At 41.4% G+C, this 23,725-nt stretch overlaps 1 long non-coding RNA gene across 1 annotated transcript in view; it reads left to right on the forward strand.

Moving 5' to 3' along the window:
* The window catches only part of LOC112605392, a 29,128-nt gene extending 6,239 nt beyond the window's left edge, over window positions 1-22,889 (forward strand). The window contains exon 2 of the long non-coding RNA XR_003115403.1: window positions 22,601-22,889. This is a non-coding gene — a long non-coding RNA (uncharacterized LOC112605392). The remainder of the gene's footprint in view (window positions 1-22,600) is intronic.
* The last annotated feature ends 836 nt before the right edge of the window (window positions 22,890-23,725 follow it).

The raw sequence follows: 23,725 nt of genomic DNA on the forward strand, positions 1-23,725 counted from the left end.
TTGGCAACTCTTGAGTCATCATATATTTCACTGTAATTTATATTTTCAGCAACAAACTTGCACAAGTTTTATAATGAATTTACTTAGTTTGTTATAATTAGTTAAGATATATTGAATTCTTGTTACGAGTTAGGCTAAGCCCTTTATCTGCTTTGGTTCATTTAATCCTCCCAAAATCCTACCATACAGGGATTATGATTTGACTCATTTTACACCTGGGAAAGCCGAGATTTATGGAGGTAAAGAATTTTGCGCAAAGTTACACCATTTGCAAGTCATCCTGGAGTTTAAACTTGACGCCAGCTCCAGATTACCTGCCTCACCACTCACCACTATGCAAGCCTGCCTCACACTTTCAGGCAGACCATATAAGGACTACAACGATCATCAAATGAACACAAAAGTGTATGGGATTTAATCAGAAAAGTAGGTTGCCAGAGAACACAAATTCTATACTGTGACAAAGAGAATTTATTAGAAGTTTATGGAGAAAGAAAGGGATTTTATTTCTGGTCTGCTAGTACTGAGACTGGACAGCCAGCCAGGGCACCTTACAGGAAGTGTGAACTTCATCTGAAAGTTGGGTCAGAAGCCCACGAAATTCCACTTTGCTTCCACAGACAGTTAAGTAGGCCTCCCCCTGGGCTACCAGATTCCCAGAGGGTTGGTGCCCTGTCCCATCTTTGATTCATGATCTTTCCCCACAATGCGGTTACGTCAGCAACTTGACAAGCAAGTCATTTTGCCTGTCCTGGCACAGCACAGAGTGCTGTGTACACTGTTAACCAGCTGTAAATGCCCGTGATTTTAATGGACACTGGTTCAGTTCCCCCATCTGTAAAATGAAAACTCTATATGAATGAGAAATAGATCACTGGGCTTTAAAATTCTAAAATTATGTCATCCTGTGGTCCAGTCTGTCTCTTACAGAACAGAAAAGTTTAACAAATTTCCTCAAATCAAAGCAAAATATTATATTATACAGGAAACAACCTAAAGTCAAATACCTCTCTTCTTTCACCTGCTCTTGAGACTTATTTTGATACAGGAATTATGTACATAGACTCTGGGTACTTCTCATTTATAAACTGTGTGTACTGGGCAAGCTATTTAAGCTTAGTGTCTCAGTTTAGTCATCTATAAAATGAATATAATAATACCTACTTCATAAGATTGGTATGAATTATAAATGAGTTAGTAGCTATAATGTGCGAAGAGCTATGCTGACAACCTAGTAAGTAATCAGTAAGTGATAGCCCTTAGCCGTCTGTCTCTAACTCAACTCTCCCATTTTTCTCAAGCTAATATGCTTACTATATACATTTTCCAGTATACTGTCCTTCATAGCTATGACTTATCCTAACCTGACACACAGAACATTCCTTTCACATTTCAAGCCCACCAAACTATTTCTCTTCGGCCACTCCAAAAGCAACTGGAAGGAAAAAAAAAAACTTTTATGAGACTTCTCAAGATGAGAGGACTCTGAATTTTAACTTCAACACAATTTCGACTCCTTCACTTGCTTGCAAATATATTCACCCTTCATATATGTTGCAAAGCACTTATTTTAGAAGGCGCCCATTTGCAGATATTGTTTGAGGCCAGTACAATAGTGGATTGGTTTCCATTTTGGTCAAATTTTGGTTTTACATGCATTTATGAGGATATTAGATAAAGCAGTACACTACAGTGGAAATAAACCTGCAGTATGTGATTGTCTTAAAGCAGAGGAAAAAAATACAAAATTTTATCTGAATAAGGAGCAAAATGTGTTGTGGCTATGATTCTATCATTCAAACATGCTGTCTCTGTAATACAGAAGTCATCTTTAACTTTTCTAACCATCTTACTCTCTGGCTCTAACCATGCCAAGTCCTATTAACTCTTTCTTCCTAAATCTGTCTCTGGGATGCACTTGGAGTATATCGTATGACTCTCTCATAGCATCTCTTGCAGTCTGTTTCATATTAAAGTTATTTATGCATATGCCTGTCTTCCATACTAGATATTTTAGACTGAGGCCCTGTAACCTGACTTGTCTTTGTATTCCTAGCAGCATTTAGCATGTGTGCACAGGCACATACACACACACACACACACACACACACACACACACACACACAAGCATGACACTGGTTCGCTCTTCTGTGCTTTTTTTTTATTGCTGTTCCTTTTGTCCCAAAGGCCCTCACCCCTCACTTTTTCTACCTGGTGACACCTTTCTCATCCTTCATTGGCTAATTCCAGTTCCCCACTCAGACTCACACTCCTGCAGGGTTCCATTTGCCATAGGACAGTGATTATCTCATGGCATTAGGGTTCATTCCATACCCCTCCGCCTTCCTCATCTGATTGTGAACTCCCTGAGGAACAGAAGCATATCTTCCTCACCCTTTTATCCCTGACAGTGCCCATCATAGAGTCTAACACACAAGAGGCAATCAAAAATTATTTTGGAAACTGAACTCTGTCACTTGAATCCTTAGGACCAACTTCAGGACTAAATGCCTCCTTTAAACAATTACCCTGGTTTTCTCAGGTAACTTCCCCAAAGAGTACTAAGGAGAGTTTGCCTATTCCTATATGTCACCCTACGGCATCTACCTATGAACACTAGGCTGGGGACACAAACTTGAGCATGAATCCATAGGACACTCACACTGAAAAATCTAACCTCACTGTGGGTTGCATGGCCCTGTGACAAAGTGAGAAAAGAAGGAAAAAGACCAAGTCTAACCATCATATAAAAGCAGAAGCTTAAGAAATACCACAAAATGAACCACATGTTGATTTCCAGTAAACAAGTGGTGACCCTGCTGAGAGGAGCCCAAGATTCTACTCCATGGCACAAAAGGGGCTTAGATGCCCTGAGGAATATGTGCGCATTAATTACGTGGATCTTCCTGGAACACTGGTCTCTCTGCCCCACAGGTAGCTTCGAATCCCACTCCTAAAAGGTCTTCAGGAGGAAGGCCATGACTAATTCCACAAGAACAGAAGCTGTTGCCCTGACCTCTGTTTAATGTACACTGCAATTTAAAAAGCTGCCCAAAAGACATTTGACAAGTAAATGGATGATTTTGTAATTCTTTTCTCTCATGAAAATAAAAGATTTTGTAAAGTGGGTGGCATTTCTACCCCCTTCTCTAGTTTATTGAATTAAAATGGCTTCAGTGTTTTTAGAAAGCACTCCTCTTAAGATGCAAATTTATACCATTTTTCTGCATTCGTAGGATTACATGCTCTGCTTAAAATCTACACTCCACTTCAGTTACACACACGTAATTCTTTCTGACCTAGATGGAACAGAATACTCATAGCAAATTGAGAATACAGATCAGGACTGAAGGCCAAAGAAAGCCAGTTAATGGTCTGCATATCATCCCCAAATATAGGATACAGGATTCTTGGGGACTTTTAAAAAAATTGTGCCTCCTTTTAAAAGGAAAATAAGCTGTTCTTTCATTTCTTATTACAGTCCAGGAAAGATCAGGATCTAAAGGGGGAGTTTGTAATATTGAGAGACACATGTGGAAATCGCTTCCATGATGGCAATTTCCTGAACTGCTTTCCAAAGCCCTTTTTTGGCTTAAATAGTCCATGGAGCCCTTTTAAGAATTTATACAAAGAAACTGATCAGTTTCATAATGTTGTGATGAAATTAGAGCCCATATTGCTTAACTGGAATGACTATACACAGTAGCTATTCTTCATTTATAGATTGACTGTAATTGTCTGGGGGAAAATCACCTCTCCAGAGGACTTAAAATGAAGCAGAAAGGTCATATAGTAAGGACAGACATTTGAACCTGATTTACAGTAATTTGAAGGTCTGAGGAAATATTCTGAATCCCTGATTGTGAGTCCTGTTCTATTCTGACATTCAGGGAAGTAGTTTTGATGAAAGCACATCTGGTTTTCTCTCTCCATATTTAATGGGGGCTAAATACATTTGCATTCATTAAACCCAGGAACCTGTGGGTCCAAGAAGCCCATATATGATGTGTCTTGGAATAGCAGTGTAACTTTACATTTAACAAAATTCCTGGTACTTTATCCAATCCTAGAACTTTTTTTGACTTGGAGGCAAATAAATCTCATATCAGTTCTCTGGTCATGAATAAGTATAAATGAAAGTATCTAAGAGACGTTTCTCCATTTGGAGACTGAGTCATCTCACCCATGGTGGCCTCCCTGCTGTGGAGAAGAAGCATATTTTAGTTTTGGTGACTATACGGAGTCACCAGCTTTAAGCAATTCTGCTCACCTGTAGGGAATTTCTCTCCTACTCAGTGAAAGAAGAAAGGAATTTCTGTTAGAATGATGATATATCTATTGGCAATTAGGATTTCCAAGGCAGCGGTCATGAAATTACGGGCAAACAGGGTCACATATGACTCATGGGTCATTGGACACTTTTGCTTTTGTGGCCCCTTCCACATATGTATGTATATATGCAAAAATACACATATGTGTACATACATACATGTATGTATATGCATACAAGTTGAGCATCCCAAATCTGAAACTCCAAAATCCAAAAAGCTTCAAAATCTGAAACTTTTGGCACATCAACATTATATTCACAAGAAAGGTTCATTGGAACATTTCAGATTTCAGATTTTTGGATTTGGAATGCTCAACTGGTAATTATATAATGCAAATATTCCAAAATCCAAAAAAAAAAATTGAAACCTAAAACTTTTGGCCCCAAGCATTTCAGATAAGGAATACTCAACCTGTATAAATATACACACATATATAATTATATTTTATAACTGCATTGGTATACACATGAATATGCTAATATTGTTAATATGGTCTGGCTCTGTATCCCTACCCAAATCTCATCTTGAATTATAGTTCCCATAATCCCCATGTGTCATGGGAGGGACCTGGTGGGAGGTCATTAAATCTTGGAGGCAGTTACTCCCATGCTGCTGTTCTTGGAAGGGCATGTTTGCTTCCCCCTTCCACCATGATTGTAAGTTTCCTGAGGCTTCCCCAGCCATGTGGAACTATGAGTCAATTAAGCCTCTTTACTTTATCAATTACCCATTCTTGGGCAGTCCTTAATAGCAGCATAAGAATAGACTAATACAGTAAATTGGTACCAGAGTGGAGCACTGCTGTAAAGATACCTGAAAAAGTGGAAGCGACATTTGAACTGGGTAACAGCGAGAGGTTGGAACAGTTTGGAGGGCTCAGAAGAAGATAGAAAAATGTGAGAAAGTTTGGCAGTTCCTAGAGACTTGTTGAATGGCTGTGACCAAAATGCTGATAGAGCTTGCTAAATACAATGAAGTCTAGGTTGAGGTGGTCTCAGATGTAGATGAGGAACTTGTTGGTAACTGGAATAAAGGTCATTCTTGCTACGCTTTAGCAAAGAGACTGGTGGCACTTTGTCCCACCCTAGAGATCTGTGGAACTTTGAACTTGAAAGAGATGATTTACAGTATCTGGCAGAAGAAATTTCTAAGCACCAAAGCGTTCAAGAAATGACAGAGCGGCCGGGCGCGGTGGCTCAAGCCTGTAATCCCAGCACTTTGGGAGGCCGAGACGGGTGGATCACGAGGTCAGAAGATCGAGACCATCCTGGCGAACACGGTGAAACCCCGTCTCTACTAAAAAATACAAAAAACTAGCCGGGCGAGATGGCGGGCGCCTGTAGTCCCAGTTACTTGGGAGGCTGAGGCAGGAGAATGGCGTAAACCCGGGAGGCGGAGCTTGCAGTGAGCTGAGATCCGGCCACTGCACTCCAGCCCGGGCGACAGAGCAAGACTCCGTCTCAAAAAAAAAAAAAAAAAAAAGAAATGACAGAGCATAAAAGTTTGGAAAATTTGTAGCCTGACCATGCAGTAGAAAAGAAAATCCATTTTCCGAGGAGAAATTCAAGCCAGCTGCAGAAATTTGCATAAGTAACAAGGATCCAAATGTTAATTGCCAATAGGGAAACTGTCTCCAGGGCATATCAGAGACCTTGGTAGCAGCCCCTCCCATCACAGGCCTGGAGGCCAAGGAGGAAAAACACGGTTTTGTGGGTTGGGTCCAAGGTGCCTCAGGACTTGGTGCCTTGTGTCCCAGCCACTCCAGCCATGGCTAAAAGGAACAAAGTTACAGCTCACACCATGGCTTCAGAGGATGCGAGCCCCAAGCCTTAGCACCTTCCACATGGTGTTGATCCTACAGGTACACAGAAGTCAAAAATTGAGGTTTGAGAACCTCTGCCTAGATTTTACAGAATGTATCAAAATGCCTGTATGTCCAGGAAGATGTTTGCTGCAGAGCCAGAGCCCTCATAAAGAAGCTTTGCTAGGGTAGTGTGAAAGGGAAATGTGGAGTTGGAGCCCCCATATTACAGAGTCCCTACTGGGGCACTACCTAGTGGAGCTGTGAGAAGTGGGCCACTGTCCTCCAGACCCCAGAATGGTAGATTTATAAGCAGCTTGCACCATGCACCTGGAGAAGACACACTCAACACCAGCCAGCCTGTTAAAGCAGGTAGGAGGGGGGATGTACCCTGCAAAGCCACAGAGGTGGAGCTGCCCAAGACCATGGGAACCCACCTATTACATCAGCACCACCTGGATGTGATACATGGAGTCAAAAGAGACCATTTTGAACTTTAAGTTTTAATGACTGCCCTATGGGATTTTGGACTTGCATGGGGCCTATAGCCCCTTTGTTTTGGCAAATTTGTTTCATTTGGAATGGGTATAATTACCCAATGCCTGTACCCCCATTGTATCTAGGAAGTAACTAACTTGTTTTCTGTTTTACAGGCTTATAGGCAGAAGGGACTTGCCTTGTCTCAGATGAAACTTTGAACTTAGAATTTTGAGTTTTGCTGAACTTAGAACTTAGAGTTTTGCTGAAATAACACTTCGGGGAACCATTGAGAAAGCATAATTGTGTTTTGAAATGTGAGAAAGACGAGATTTGGGAAGGGCCAGGGGCAGAAAAATATGTCCCCACACAAATCTCACCTTGAATTGTAATCCAAATTGTAATCCTCACATGTTGGGGGTGGGATCTCACAGGAGGTTCCCCCATGCTGTTCTCGTGACAGTGAATGAATTCTCATGAGATCTGTAGTTTTATAAGGGTCTTTCCCCCTCTCTTCTCTGCACTTCTCTCTCCTACCACCAGGTAAAGAAGGACATGTTTGCTTCCCCTTCCATCATGATTGTAAGTTTCCGGAGGCCTCCCCAGCCATGCAGAACTGTGAGTCAATTAAACTTCTTCCTTTATAAATTACCCAAGCTCAGGTATTTCTTCATAGCAGCATGAAAATGTACTAACACAATTGTATATCAAAATATTCTCTTCAACCTAAAAGCTCACTTTTTTCTTCTGATTTTAAAATAATTTGAGATATTTTCACAGAACTTTAAAAGTATTGTGAGCCCTAGGCACTATGCCTACTGTGTCTACTGAGTAAGTTGACCCTGATGGCAAACACTTTTTCATTTGGATGGTTCCAGTTCTCAAATCTCATCCCTGGCATTAACTGCATGGAGCCTTAGTTTCTTTCTGTGTGAAATGACAAGACTTAGATTTCTTAATCTATATTATTTCATCAGCCTTCCCCCAACACCATGAGGTGTCATCTTTTTCTACTTTCCACAGGCTCAGAGATTTTAAGAGATTGCCTTGAATTGTCTCAGCTGGGAACTGACAGCATTTCTTGGGAAAGGGAAGGGAATGAGAACCAATATTTGCCTATTTTAGGCATTTCACACACAGAATCCACCATTTGATTTCCAACAACCCTGCAAGGTAATGTCTGAATTTTCCATCCAAGCCAATCAGCTAATAGAGAGCTTGGCCAGGGTAGGGCATAGGTGGCAGTAGAAAAATTTGGGAAAATCTGATAATAATACTAAGTCCAAAGTGCAGGAACAAAGCTCCAAACAAGAGGCAAAGTCAAGGGCCTCAAGCCAGATAGAAAATGGAGTGAACTAGGAGCTTGGGGAAAAAGAGAAAGATGATGACCTGCTGCTGCAAACAGGCCAGCATGCCCAGGGACCCACTTTCCTGGCTGTCATAAAGATATAAAGAGAAAAATCAGAATGGATAGCTAGAATATGTCGTCTTCATTTTATAGCTGAAGAATCTGAGGCTCATAGTGCTAAGGTAGTCTCAGGTCACACAGGTAGGAAGTGGAAAAACTGTATATGACTCCTAATGCCACGTTCACTCACAGAACAGACATCTACGTAGAGGCCAAATCTCCATTCTGAGTTTTTTCAGCGGCCTCCTAAAAAGATACCCCAATCTTGGGCATGACCATTGGGAGCAAGGCATTGCCTGAGATCTTGCCAGATTGGTCTCCATTAACACACAGTCTCATGCATATCCCCAGGCTCATAAAGAAAACATGCAATAGCAGAGTCCTTGCCAACATTCTATGCTGAATGAATACACAGAATATGGAAAGAGATATGTTTCCCTTTTTACATCTTTACAAAGAAAAACTTGGAGAAATGGAGTCCTAAAGAGACAGAGAAACCTGACCATTCAGTCTGCAAAGAGAGTAAAAGGGGGCCTACAGCATTTTAAGTCATCTATGTATTATGTGTTTGACATTTTCCAATCAATGGAAGCCCTCAGGATCCCCATTTCTGTTGAAGGAACTAGCTCTAATACTGGCTGGAGGGGAATTGTCTGAATGAATCCATTTCAGCTACCTCCCTCCAGCCAGCTTCTCATAGTCTGAGTGGCCAGCCACCTGCCCAAAGCGCAGAAGGCAGAGCGCTGCAGGGAGGGTGATTAGGATGGGCTGGCCCAGAGATGACAGCCTTGCAGAACTATAGCACAAAAATTAATCATATAAGGTCTCTTTGAATCCTGCCAGCAACTGATTTTAGGAATGAAGTTCAGTTACCAAAAACTACATCTAGCCCATACTTACTCTTTTATGCAGTCTTCCTATGGGTCACTCACATACCTGGAATGACTTTCATTATAGTTTCATAACCATCTGGGATTGCATCACTTGATTAATTCCAGCATTTAATTGCAAACCCAAGCAGAGAGGCTTTTTATCATATATCTACACACTCGAACTCAGCTAACATGTAAGCAATATAGCTTAATCACTTGAGAGCTACATCCCACCTGTAAATACATAGATACATTTTTCACAAGTCAAACAAACACCCGGAGCCTGGTGAGAGCTATGTTGAGCCAAAAGAAGACATAAAGCCACATTCTCAACTGCTTTCAGGAAGTGTGGTGGGTTGTAGTGTGGGTCTCAGCACTCCTTTCCTTGCCATGACTGCCTGTTGAATATGGTCCCAGTAGAAAGCAAGGAGAATGGTACACTACCACTGCAATGTCATTATGAGAGTCCACAGCACCCACACGCAAGACCCCATGAGACTTTGAAAAGTTAGCCCCAGCCCTATCTCCTGTCTCTCTGTAGGACAGAACCCAAGTGGTCCCACAAACCAGACTTTGCAACTCCCTTGAAATCTGACACTCATTTACTTAAGAATTTATTATACATCTGCTAGCATATGTATGTCTCAGCTTTGGCATTTCGTCAGGAATACATGCTGGGAACACTTAACTGCACTGACAACCATATAAAATAGTAAGGAGTCCACCACCAAGATCTACACGCTCTTCCCAACACAGTTGGCCTACATCTGCTCAACACACTTGATGCTGTGTTTACTTGATGCTCAGGTTGAGATCCAGAGTCTAACAGGCCATCCGATGCCCCCATTAACTTTTCATAAGGAAAGCCCATAAGCATGCACTCATGAATCTGGGGAGAAGGAAGAGAAATCAAAGTCATGGTTGACAACATAGGAAACCTTTACATGTGTCATGATTGCTCTCACTGGCATCCATCTCCTGAGCAGGGGATTCTGGGGTGTCACATTTTTAAGGAGTCCATTTCACAGCATGCTTCGGCATCTCAGAATGCTCTCTCAGGGAGCAAAGTCAATCCTAGGTCACTATTTCAATGTAGTTTCCTTTGTACTAAATCCTACTTTCAAGAAAATTCCTGCTATGGTTCACTGGTGTTTAACCTATCATATAATATCCAGGTTTACTGTGTTAGAAGAAGCAGAACAGTATTAAGCTTTTCCCACAAGCCTGTGATTGCATTTGACCTAGTAACCTGTATTAGATTAACATTTATTCTACAACTGCACAGCAAGCCCTGCACCTTGGTGAGCTGCAGTTTATAGAGGACACTAACCATTTTTACAAGTGGAACAGGAAAAGGGAATTGAATCTGAGGGAGTAATTCCAAGCAAGTATGTTGCTGCAGCAGTTAAATTGTTTATACGAGGAGTAGGGGAATTACTTCTGACTGACCTCTCTTTTTATCTGCTTAAAAGACAAAGTGCAGGTCTCCATAGCCAGGGCAAACTCTGGGGAATGCAGCTTTAAAATGTATAGGAGCCATAGGGCCCCCGCCATCCACCAATAAGCAGCAGCTTCAAAGGCAAGGGAGCACAGGAATGTAAACAAAGTTACTGGAATTAGGATGTTTTCACAGTAGCCAGGGTCCAAATGTTTCTCCTGTCAGTCACCTCCAAGCAGACCCTCCAGGTCAGTTGGGACAGAAGTGAAACACAAGTTCAAAATGAGAACAGGCTTTTCCATCATGGGTATTTTGATGGAATGGCTTCTCGATTTTCCTTGGCCACAGCTCAGTATGCAGTGGACTCATTAAGGAACATGTCAGGCTTTGAGGGAGACTGAAGAATGACAAGGGACCCGACAAGGCATCTGTTTGGGACCAAAACAAAAAAGCTGAATCCACGAGGAAGTAATTACCAGGAAATAAAAATCAGAACTCTCTGAGCATCCACCCAACATAACAATGGGAGGAGGTCACCCCACATTATACGGTATATGTAATGAAATCCAATTTAATCTTTCAGTGAACACTGGATTCACCAACACGCCTGCTATGATGGTCAGGGAGTGTTCCTCCTAATAGAGTCAGAGGGAAAGCTGAAACTAGATTATGGGCTCATCCAAGAAAGCCCAATTGTTTCTTGAAATGAAGCAAACAACAAAGCAATAAAAAAAAAAAAGCAATGTCCTAACACTTGAAAAGTACACAAAGACAGTGCTAATGTATTTCTCTTCACATCCAGGCGACCATATCCCCTCCCATGGAAAAAGCTGTGATATGATTGTTTCACAACTCCAGGATATTTTTTGTCTACTTCCCATGGTAATTTGGTTACTTAGTTTTCAATGGAATCTTCCAGAAGTTTCTGAGTATTCATTTGGGCTCAGAAAAATACAACTATCCAGCCTCCTTCCCAGATGTATTGTATCAGAGTCAGCCAGGATGAAGCACCAGCCTCAGCAGGTTTAACCACTCTCCCAGGTGATGCGGATGAATACTCTCAGTGGAGGACCAATGTTCTAGAACCCATGGAATGCGAAAAAGCGTCCAAATGAGGGTCTGTTGAAGAGGTGTCAACTAGAGCTCAGTTGCAGCTGTTTAGACCCAGCAGCACAGCAAAAGCTGACCCTGTTTTATTTAGGAATCAGCTCAATTAAAGGTTGATGAAACATTCACCCCTACACTGCAATCAATAGGTACAATTCTGCAGCTGTCAATGTTGTGTGGTAACTTGACTCTGAGGCTGCTGACCCTCCAAGATTTTCTTCCCATTGTCTGTGGGGGGAGCTGGGAGTTGGAGATTTCACTTTCAAAGCTGTCACTACTTAGGCCCCCTTTACCCCAAATCTAAGATTTGGCAGGCCTTTTTAAGCTACTTCATTCAGAACAACAGGAAGATATTTCTCCAATTCTATATAAGGAGCCTAAATAACTTCTATAGCCAAACACCCAGAAGGGGTGATTTTTTTGTTGTTGTTTTCTTTTCTCTTTGAGGGGCAGGGAAAGCGTAAGGACAACACAGGGGAGTTCAAGGAAGGAGAGGAGAGAGAAATAAACAAGATGCACCTGGGAATTTTTAAAAGCAGCAACGAATGAGTTCTGAGGCAGGATAGGGTTGTAATCTGCCCTCGGGATGCTACCTACGAACAGGCCTGGACATAGAAAGACAACTGTTCAGCTGAAGCAACGCTTGTCAATACAATGACCACTGGGCTGAAAACTCAGTGCATGCAAATGCCCTACTTTTAAGCCCCACTATTCAAGTAGGTGAATAGGAGGAGATTCCAGACAGCCAAACATAAAGAAAGCTAAATGCAAAGGATGTAGTATGGTCCTGCTTCCATCCCTCACCTGCCACCACTAAAAGAGCGTTAGCCTTATACTCCCACCTGGAGTGTTCAGAGCAACAGACTAGGATATGAGACAAAGAGGGTGCTTCTCAGGGACAGATAATTCTGCAGTCAACAGGCTAAAGGAGCTCTTTTCCCCAAATTCAACTTAATCCCAGGTATTTAAATACTATAGGCAACTCATGCTAGCTTACCCTCTGGGGAAAATGTGGGAGAAAAATTTTAAAGACATGAGCATTGGTGATAGAATAGAGAGACAGAAACCCTTTTTGAAGTAATTGTTAAAGCTGTGTCCTCTCAGAAACACAATAAAGATGAACTCCTAGGTATACCTATGTGCCACACACAGGTAAATACAGGTAAATATCCATCAACACCTATATTTATAGATGTAATATTTTACCCAGATATACCCATGTTTACACAATTATGCAGTAGGTAAATGATAATGGTGGTATAGCATTAAAGAACAGAGAATCTCAGAATTCAAATTAGAAGACTTTCTAGATTATCTAATGCAACCCCTTCAATTTACAGAGGAGGAAATTGAGCCTAAGAGAAATAAGAAGTAATTTGCCCAAGGTCACACACCACCTGTGAGTGACTGAGTCTGGGTTGGAACCCCCCTCCTTGCTTCCTGCCTGGTGTTCATCCCAAAGTGCCACATGGACTCCATGATGAAAACATGGGCTCTAATACCTCCCTGTCAGTGCTAACGGTGAGTCACAATGCATCCAGAGGAGCCTCTCTATATGGTGTGCAGAATTTCAAGTTGTCTGCTGTGTATAATGTGTCCATTTAACCAGAGTCTCTAGTATTAATTACCTCTGTGAGGTACAATATGGCATCATGCGGCTTTGGAATCTGTACCCTTCATTAACCGTTTCCCCATTAACCTTGACTGGAATCACATTCCTATTCTAACCGGTAAGATGTGTTCTATTTGTAAGCACTCCTATTTTCTCTTTGAAACCATTCTCATATTCTTATTTCATTGTAAATGGTCTTACTTGTAATAGAGTGCCATTGCACGTATTTACTATTTGCTCCTTAATTTTGTCCTCTTGGAAAGAGACCGATGTCAGCTCCAACAGTAGTTAATATACCTTTGAGCACACACTGTGACCTTTCTCTGGCTCATGCCTGACTTCATTCTCAGATCTCATTAAACAGTAAAAATTATCTTTGGCAAGAGCAAAACCAGAAATGTGCAGGTTTTGTGCTCAGCTATAGAGAAGAATTTGATTTAAATGGCCTCACAATGGCATGCACGTAGAAAATAAAAGGGAGGATGAAACTCCTGTTCTCTCTGCAAACTGGGCAGTGTTACATGCACTGACCTGGATGTAGAGAAGATCTGAGAGATTTTTTGTGTCTGCTGGTTCTACCTTGTTAGTTAAAATATGGGACGCTCCCTGTGGATATATAAGCTTGCTACCAGGTGGTTCAATCTATGAATGAGCCTTTGGAAGTTATCATCCCCCTAACAGCCCTGAGGGAGTGGGAGAGAGAAAAAGGGATTTTTTTGACGAGCAGAGTAAGAAGGTTCAAGGTTGAAAAAGATCAAGGAATCAAGAAAATCAGGTTTGGGAACGATACTGCAGACACCCTGAGTCAAATGTGGTTTTCCAAACACCAGGGGTGGGAGAAGGTAATCCTAAAAGCAAATAAAGGAAACCAAAGGTGGAGATATGTTGGGGAGGGGGAGATCAAAGACAAGTTTACCAAGAGGCCACCCCATCCTTGGGCCTTGACCCTGAGCTAAGAGGAGAGGGTGGGGCTAGAGATTCAGCTCAGAGTAACTGAAATATCCAAGTTTTTCTCAGTTCTATCAACCTACCAGTTTTAGCATCTGACCCACTGATTTCTCTCCATCATTCTCGGATTCTCCACCTAGGTGGCTCTTCCAAGCCACTGGCCTTTTACTTCCGTGACCTCTGGTTGTTAAGGATAATTTTCCTCTATCCATTACAGTCAAACACTCCCACGCTCATACCCTAGACTAATGATCCTCAACTCTAGCCACACATTTGAATTATCTGAGACAGTGTTTTAGTTTGTTGTTGTTGTTGTTTTAACCACAACATGCAGGGACTGTACCAGAACCATTGTAGTCAGAATCTCTGAAAGTGAAGACAGTCATCAATATTTTTTGCCAGCTCCCCTGGCAACTTTAATATATAGCCAGGGTTGAGAATCACTGACCTCAATATTTGTTATTATCAATAACTGCATCCATCATACATTTTCTGTTTTAAGCACCTCTACTCTCCAAGGATGGTCTCCCAATTTTCAGCTTATTCACTGTAGTACCCCAATCCCCAATATCCCTTGACTCCATTGGGACTTCCCACCTACATACTCTGCCACGTTTTCAGTCTATCCACCCTCCTCACATCCTCATTTCCCTCTTCATTCGGCTTAGAGTCCTTGTTTCCATCATCATCTCTCCCTTGTATACCCACAAATGCCATGTTCCTTTCTCCCTCTGTTAGGGCTGCCTGACGACACCCCAAGCCAGGTTTGCATTAATCAAGAACTTATCAAGAAACGGATAAAACCAAGAGAGAGCAAAGGGGGAGACATTCTAGAAGGGATTGTTCTAAAAGTGCAGGAAGGTAAAGGGAAAGCAATAAGGGATAGGGAAGCACCCCAAGGCTAACAGCAGCAGGAAGCAGCTACCACCCCTAAGCCTGGAGGAATAAGAACAGGGATGGTTCCTGGGTCCTACAAAAAGCCACACCTACAGAAGAGGGCTGCTTAATAGAAGCTGGGGCTTCCTTGGAGGGTATAGTCATTGACAACCAGGGGCCACTAGAGAAGGAGTGGGAAAGTAAATATAAGCATCTCACTGCCTCCTGCCCTTCAATCTCCTGCCTGACATCAGCCAAACCCAACCCAGCGGCCAAGGAAGGCACTGAATCATTCCATACGCATGAGCTTCCCAGGGCACCAAACCAGATAAAGAAGGATAAAGAATGGGTCAGAATGGGCATATGAAGAATACACAACACATGGTTAAATTCATCTTTCTGCTTATATCTCCATGGCATCCAAGCATAGCTGGGAAACCTGCACAGCCATGCTGATCTCTCGTAAGACTAATACTGCAGACTTCATGGGGGCTTATAACATTACCTGGCAGCCCTTCCATACTTAATGGTAAACTCACTTTCTCACCATCTTAGAAGACCATCAGCTCCCTGCCCCACCTCACTGACTTTGCCTGATATTTTACCAACAAAATATAACCAACCATAACAGAACTCATTTTCCCACCAAATCTATCCCACCCCTGTTCTTGTCTTCTTTACCAGCCTTCCTGACCCAAAGATGAACTGTCCCTCTTTTTATCCAAGGCCGATCTCTCCACTTATGCACATAATTCCATCCCCCTCACTACTCAGAAAACTGGCTTCTAAAATTAGCTACCTTTTCTCTCTCCTGCATCATAAAACAAAACAAGTTTCAAAAGCCCTGCTTACACTCTCAGCCCCACTGATATGCAGTTCCATGACTGTGCTGAGCATATTAATTACTTATTTGTTCTAACTGCATCTTGAAATGCCCTTTCTTAAGACACTTCATGGCTTACTGCCTCACTTTATTCAGGTCTCTGCTCATATCTCATTCATTCTTCTCTGACCATCCAACGAAAATAGACTCTGCTCCTACCCTGCTGTTCTCCATCCTGTTTACCCTAAGTTTTCTTCATAGCAGTTATCACTAAGTGAAAATACTGTGTCTATTTAGTTATGCTTTCATTTTTGTGTAGTTCCCACTAGAATCTACTAATAACAAAGATTTCACAGGTCTCGTTTACTACAGTATCTTTAGTATTTGGCACAGTGTCTGATTTATGATAGGATTTCAATGGGAGATGACAGGGAGGGAGAAAAGAATAGAGGACTTATGCACAGAGGCCTGGCTGGTGAGACTGCTTGTTGCTCCAGCAGAAATCAGGCTCACAAGATGAAATGGCTCAGGTCTCAGTACCTTAGGAATAGGTCTTTATCCAGAAGCTAGAGTATAAGCAAATATGGGAGAAAGGATGTATATAGTGAAAATTCCAAAGTCCTGACTTTAATCCTGTTTCTGGCACTCCTAACTGTACCACTTTGGGCAACTTACTTTACCTCTCTGTGCTTCTATTTCTTTATTTGTAAATAAAGAAGGATTGAGGAAGGGAATAGATGTAGAAATATTTTGTAAATTTTAAAGCATTATGTAATTACCTCTTCAGAACTACCGGATTCCATTGATACTTTTTATTTTTCAACTCTTACATTTTCTCCTTATTTTCAATTTAAATTGTTTCCTAGCAATAACATGGTCAAGATCATGACCCATCGCATAGGCATATGACATATGATATTATGGCATTAGTGTTTAGTAAGTCATCTAGGCATATGATATTATGGCATTAGTGTTTAATATGTCATTTAGTATCTATTTAGTATCTATTTTCTGAGTTACGGGTGTTTCAATTCTTATGGCCCAGAAGTGTAAAAACTATATTTTTAGCCACAAATCTTACATAGACAAAGAAATAAAAATATATAAGAGTGAGCTACCTTTATTAAGCAGCCAAGTGAAGAATGGAATTTAGGTTAAACAGCCCTTGTTTTCCATTTCTTCTACCTATGCCCAGAAGTCTACGGCACTTAGGGCATGGTTTGAAATACCCTGGCTTACACATTGGGATTCTTTGAGCATCTAAACCAGCCCTTCTCAACTTGATATCCTCAAGGAGTTGCAGAGGCCAGTGGAAATTGGAATTATCCATATCTGAGAAAAGTAAATGCTGATAAGGACAGCAGTAATGTGCCAGCCATGAGATCAGGGGCTCTCAGGCTTCCCTCCTGAACCCTATGCCTGCCAATCTTGGCCACCTACCTTTGTGGTGGATTCCAGGTTTGCAGACCTCCAAATAATAGCATAGTGTTCTATGATTCATTAAACACCCTTGAAGAGTCAGCTAGTTGTATCTCTATTCCATTCTTCCATTCTTTTTCAAAATAATAGAATCCACTATTTGTATCTTGGTATATTCCCAGTCTCCTCTGCAGCTATGCGATACCATCTAACTAAGTTCTGGACAGGGGAATATGAGCAGAAGTCATGTAATCAAATTCTAGGCTGTGTTCTTAGATGGTAACAGCCCTCTCTCCTCTTTTCTCCATCCTCTTATCTGGGTCATGGATATCGAGGAGCTACTTTGGACCATTCATTCTTATAAGGGAAACACACTAAAGATAAAGCAAAACAAAGCAGAAGTAGCTGGGTCTTTAGACAACCTTGTTGAACAGAGCTGCATGCCAGCCCTGGGCCTCCCACTTTCTGGCTATTATAGGAAGGAAAAATAAAGTCCATCTCACTTAAGTCACTTTTGTCTGGGGCCTCTGTTACATATATAGTTGAACACTTATCCTAACTGATACAAAAAGTAAGGTCAGAATCAAAAGAGTGTCACCTCTTCCCCACTAGTCCTCCAGTCAAAACACTCAAGCCTGAAATCAGTGGGTGAATACAGTCCCAGGGAAAACACTGGGCGCTACCTCCCTCCAGCATTTCAGATCCAACCCTTCCTTCTTATCCTAAAGGGAGGAGCCATTGGGATAAGTCAGGGCTGACAGCCAGGCAGCTCCTCTCTGTTCTATCTTTTCATGCTCTACAAGCCTGATTGGTGCTGTCTACCTCCAGAACCAGTGGTCATGGCCAGCCCACAGTGCCCCACATCCAAGGAAGGCTTTGGGAATATAAGCTCTGATGAGGGTGGCTTCTAAAGGTGGCAGCTGAAACAAATCAGGGCCCCTGTTTCCAAGTGTGCACAGCCCCAACGCCAGCCAGAAGATGGCAGTACCGCTCCCCATGCCTGGCATACCCACCCACCGCAGTCCAGTCCCAGGCCGCATCCTCCCATACATTCTATCAGATACTGGCTCCAGAAGATATTTGTTCCAGAGAAAAGTGTACAGGGAAATGTAATACATTTTAATTGAATTTTAGCACATTTTAAAATAAGTATACTATGCTCTATAAAAGTTTTAGGTATGTATGTATTTATTTATTTATTCATTCATTCATAAGAGACAGGGTTTCACTCAGTCACTCAGGTTGGAGTACAGTGGTGTGATCATAGCTCACTGCAATCTCAAACTCATGGCCTTAAGTGATCCTCCCACCTCAGCCTCTCAAGTAGCTGGGACTACAGGCACTCACCACCATATCTGGCTAATTTTTTTATTTTCTTAATTTCTTTTTGCAGACGAGATCTCACTATGTTTCCCAGGCTGGTCTCGAACTCCTGGCCTCAAACAATTCTCCTGCCTTGGCCCTCCAAAGAGCTGAGATTACAAGCTTGAGCCATCACACCCAGCTTATTTTTAAAAATCTTTGCAGCATTGTTTGATAACCATGGCATTTTCCTGGGACCATTCATTTGAACAGCTGAAATCTTGACCATATGTGATGTTCTACATAGGGTACGTGTGTGCCCCTAGACACTTAGTCCTCTCAGTTAAAAGGGGAAAGGAAAGGTCCTGAGCTGAATGCAGATGCTGGTGGTCAGATCAGCTACCCTTCACTTTCCCAACTCACTCTTTCCTCACCTTGCTCACTCCCACCTTGGAAGATTCCAGGGTGTTCTAGCTACAAGGAATCTTGAAGGTCATCAAACCTGGTGTTTTTTTCCTGCTTTTTAAACAAAGTTATCCTTGACAAAAATGAAATCTTGTGTGGAATCCTAATATTTAAAACAAATAAAAGCAGAACTTTACTAGTATATATTTACTTTATGAGTTCAAATATGCCTATATAATACAAAGTATATCACTGATGACTCTAAGACTGATTTGATGAATGTAAAAACTTTGAATAATTACAAACATATTATCCTCAGCATCTGATGTATTATGTTATTTTCACTTAGTAGCACAATATTTAGAAAACACCCATTCATCTAGCTAAGTAGTTGCAAATGGCAACAGTTTTGTTTTGTTTTAAAACAACTTGCCTTACAACTTGGATTTCTGTTCCACTAAATTTACCCAGAAGCTTGCAAGAAAAGTAGTAGGAAATATCTGTTTCAAAGTTGAATTGTTGGTAACACCTAATAAATTCTTGCATTTCTGATCATAAAGTCAGAATGGATCATTCATTCCAGCTCTTGTGTGATGTTTTCAAGATGCAAGAGAGTCCGTTGTGGTGGTACAAACAAGTCTTATGAAATGAGAAGAGCATATGAAAAAAAAAAAAAAAAAAAAGCTTGATCCGACACTTAACTGAGCCCATACAAGTATACTATGGTCACAAACTCACTTGCGCAACTTTGTATCAGTGGAGACATGCATCAATCATGTCAGAATCTGAGAGACAGACTAGTGCAGAATATCAGTATTCCTCATCAAATGTGCGTACCCGGATGGCAAAGTTTTATTCTGATGTTCATTCCAAATGAACCTAGCAGCACATTTTAACACATCGATGTTCTTAGATATGTTAAAATGTGAAATAAAATACATCTGAATGTATGTTATTTTTTACAGGGTTTTCAATAGTAAAGATATATTTTGCCAGAGAAAAATCAAATTAAAAGTTTCCAGAACTCCTAAAACTCCTCCATAGAGCCCCCTAAGTTTCCATGGAATTGAGTCTGAAAACCATTCCATGGAACTGAGTTTGAAATCAATCGTGAAGACCGTATAAGGATTCTTAGTCCAAACAGGCATATCTAGTTGCTTAAGGCCACTCTGCAAGTTTGTGACAGAATCAAGACTAGGGCCTGGGTCTTCTGACTCCCATTCTAGGCTCTTTTCCACCAGACTGACCTGTTTGTCATAGAGGGATGTGCTATCACATCTCTCATCCAAGGGAAAGTTCCAGATGTGGCATCTGAGTCCTACGGTCCCAAAGGAGAACGTGTCCATCTAAATAGGCTATGACTATGACTATGAATGCTAAAGCTTTCCTGAACTCTAAAATTAGGAAAAGTATAAACCCCAAATTTATGCCTTGGAATTAGGCTGTCTTAATTTATACCTTCTTCATTTATAAGTTGCTAGAGATGCGATGAGTAGGGTGTGACCCCCTTGGAGCTCAAGGCCGGTGTTTTTTAATCCATGGTTTTCTAGGTTAGAACTTGATCTCCAAGCTAATTGGTGAGGGTTATAGTAATTTCCACAGGACACTATATTAGTCTGGTAACATTCCCATAACAAAGCACTACAAATGGGACGGCCTAAATAACAGAAGTTTATTTTTTCACAATCCAGGAGGCTGGAAGTCCAAGATCAAGGTGTGGGCCAGGTTGGTTTCATTCTAAGGCCTCTCTCCATGGCTTGTAGGTGGCCATCTTCTCCCAGTGCCTTCACATTGTCTTCCCTCTTCATGTGCCTGTGTCCTAAGCTCTCTTCTTATAAGGACACCAAATACAGGGGACTAGAGCCCACCCTAATGACCTCATTTTACCTATTACGTCTTTAAAGGTGTTATCTCCAAATACAGTCACACTCTGGGTGACTGGGGGTCACTTTAACATATAGATGGGGGAGGTGGGGGCAAGGAGGACACAATTCAGCCTGTAACAAGGATAATGGTTGATTGGGGTTGCCAACCATAAAGCAATGGAGTGTAAGGACCAAGACGGGAGCACCTGTCAGTGATCTGATCACTCCATTCTCCTCTTCCATCCCATTCTGGGCATGGTCTTTGAGATCCTAAGGGAAAGGCTGAAAACTATGTTCAAACACCCCCTAACTTCATGTTTCTGTGCAGATTAGATATGTGGGGTTAGCAGAAAGGCAGATAAAATTGAAAACATCAGGATCGATTTTGGTACTTTTACTTTTTCTAATTTAGCACTGCAGGCTTAAATAACTTAAAAAAAAACTGGTTTGAGATTAAGAAGGGTATATTTTGAAGGTTTCCAAATACTCAGAATGCTAACAGGTTGGAGAGTTTGATAATCCATATACATTTTTAAATCTTTGAAAATTTAGGCTTTTAAAATCAGCTTTTATTCATAATTCATAACTGCAAAGACATGGAACCAACCTAAGTGCCCATCAACCAACAAGTGGATAAAGCAAATGTTGTCTGAATACACCATGGAATACTACAAAGGAGAACGTGTCCATCTAAATAGGCTATGACTATGACTATGAATGCTAAAGCTTTCATAGTCATATGAAAGAGATACGGACTCAGCCATAAAAGAGAACAAAACAGTGTATCTGGCAACAACTTGGATGGAGCTGGAGGCCATTATTCTCAGTGAAGTAACTCAGGAATGAATAACCAAAGATTTTATGTTCTCACTTATTTTAAGTGGCAGCTAAGCTATGAGAATACAGGGAATAAGAATGATATAACGGACTTTGGGGACTCAGGGCACAGGGAAGTTTGGGGAGGGTAAGGGATGAAAGACTACACATTGGGTAAAGTATATACTGCTTGGGTGACGGGTGAACTAAAATCTCAGAAACCACCACTAAAGAACTTGTCCATGTAACCAAAAACCACCTGTACACTGAAAAGTATTGGAATAAAAAGTTTTTAAAATCAGCTTTTATAAACAAACCCTAATTCTGTTGATAAACAAAGAGCCTTTAAAGTGAATACAAAGGGCAAAGGATCCTATTATAAAAATACGCAGAGAGCAACAACAGGCTACAAATGGCTAATCTATATATAAATGATGCTCAATATCACTTATTAGAGAAATGCAAATTCACTCATTAGAGATTAAAATGGGATACCATTTTCTAGCCATCATTAGTAAAAAGATTTATTTGACAACATGCAGTGTTAGAGAAGGTATGAGAAATCACACTGTTGACTGATAGATATATAATTCAGTGGGGAAATTTTGCAGCATTTGTAATCTAGAATCAGCAGCGAAGCTTCTAACATTTTCTGTGCTAGAGAAAAGGTTTGTGCCCAAACTGCTGAGATGAATTTCTCCAGAATCATCTATCACTGAAAAGCTGTCTCTCCTCACAAATTAGGGCTTAGTAGTGGACCATTTAAGAGAGCCTTTGAGGTTGAAGTATATTTATTTATAACATACTGCCTCAAAACTTTCAGTTGTTCTTAATGCCAAGTCAGTCAATAAAAAGAAACTTTGTTCTCCTGTAGTCATATATAACGACACCTGGCATTTCTTCCTCTCAGATGCCTCCAGGATGAAGCCTCTGCCATGCCACCACCCCATTCCCACTGACCCACAACAGCCCAACCTCATCACTTTATACCCTGCTACAGCCTCCACTAGTACAGCTGCCGATAGCTCCCTCTCTACCTTAGGCGGTGCCTCCCTAATTCATCATTTGTATCAGGGTAGTTATTGCTTAAGAACCTTCAGTGTTATGGCCGGGCGCGGTGGCTCAAGCCTGTAATCCCAGCACTTTGGGAGGCCGAGACGGGTGGATCACGAGGTCAGGAGATCGAGACCATCCTGGCTAACCTGGTGAAACCCCGTCTCTACTAAAAAAAAATACAAAAAACTAGCCGGGTGAGGTGGCGGGCGCCTGTAGTCCCAGCTACTCGGGAGGCTGAGGCAGGAGAATGGCGTGAACCCGGGAAGCGGAGCTTGCAGTGAGCTGAGATCCGGCCACTGCACTCGAGCCTGGGTGACAGAGCGAGACTCCATCTCAAAAAAAAAAAAAAAAAAAAAAAAAAAAGAACCTTCAGTGTCTACCCATTACCTATTCATCTCTTTCAAACTTCTCAAAGGACTCAGTAATATAGGCCCTCCAAACTCTATTTTCTATCACTTCTTTCAATAACGCTTACAATCTAACTAGTCACATTTCTCCTTTACCCAAAACCCATGCTCATCTCCAACTCTATACGTTTGATTCTATAGATTCCCCCACCTACAACTTCTTCCTACCTACCTTCCCAAATGCTACTTCTCTTCCAAAGTCTAAAAGTGAATTCTTCTATTTATACTGAGTATTATTTAGTATTTTCCTAGTCCATAGTTTCCCCATGGCAAATAATACAAACAAATATTCACTGGTCTCACACTTGAACGCCAGTGATGTAGCAAACATTCTGATACACACTTGTGATTCAGAGAGGGACATGATGTGATGCTTGCTAGATGGAGAAATGGAAGAAAGGCACTACAGGCAGAAGGAACGGCATGAGCGATGGCACAGAGCCATGTGTATAGCTTATGCAGGAAGAAACAACTGGTGTAGATTCCGGATGGAGTGGGTCAGGAGGGGATGAACATTTTCACATGCAGTCAGTATGAGTTCCTCAAGTTGCTGTAACAGGCATGTGGCATGTGCTATTGAAGGAAAATATGAGCTGAGTATGGTGGACATGCCTGTAGTCCCAACTACTTAGGAAGTTGAGGTGGGAGGATTTCTTTTATTATTATTATTATACTTAAGTTCTAGGGTACATATGCACAACATACAGGTTTGTTACATAGGTATACATGTGTTATGTTGGTTTGCTGCACCCATTAACTCGT

This window comes from Theropithecus gelada, chromosome 13 (genome assembly GCF_003255815.1).
Source record: "Theropithecus gelada isolate Dixy chromosome 13, Tgel_1.0, whole genome shotgun sequence".
Taxonomy (NCBI): Eukaryota; Metazoa; Chordata; class Mammalia; order Primates; family Cercopithecidae; genus Theropithecus; species Theropithecus gelada.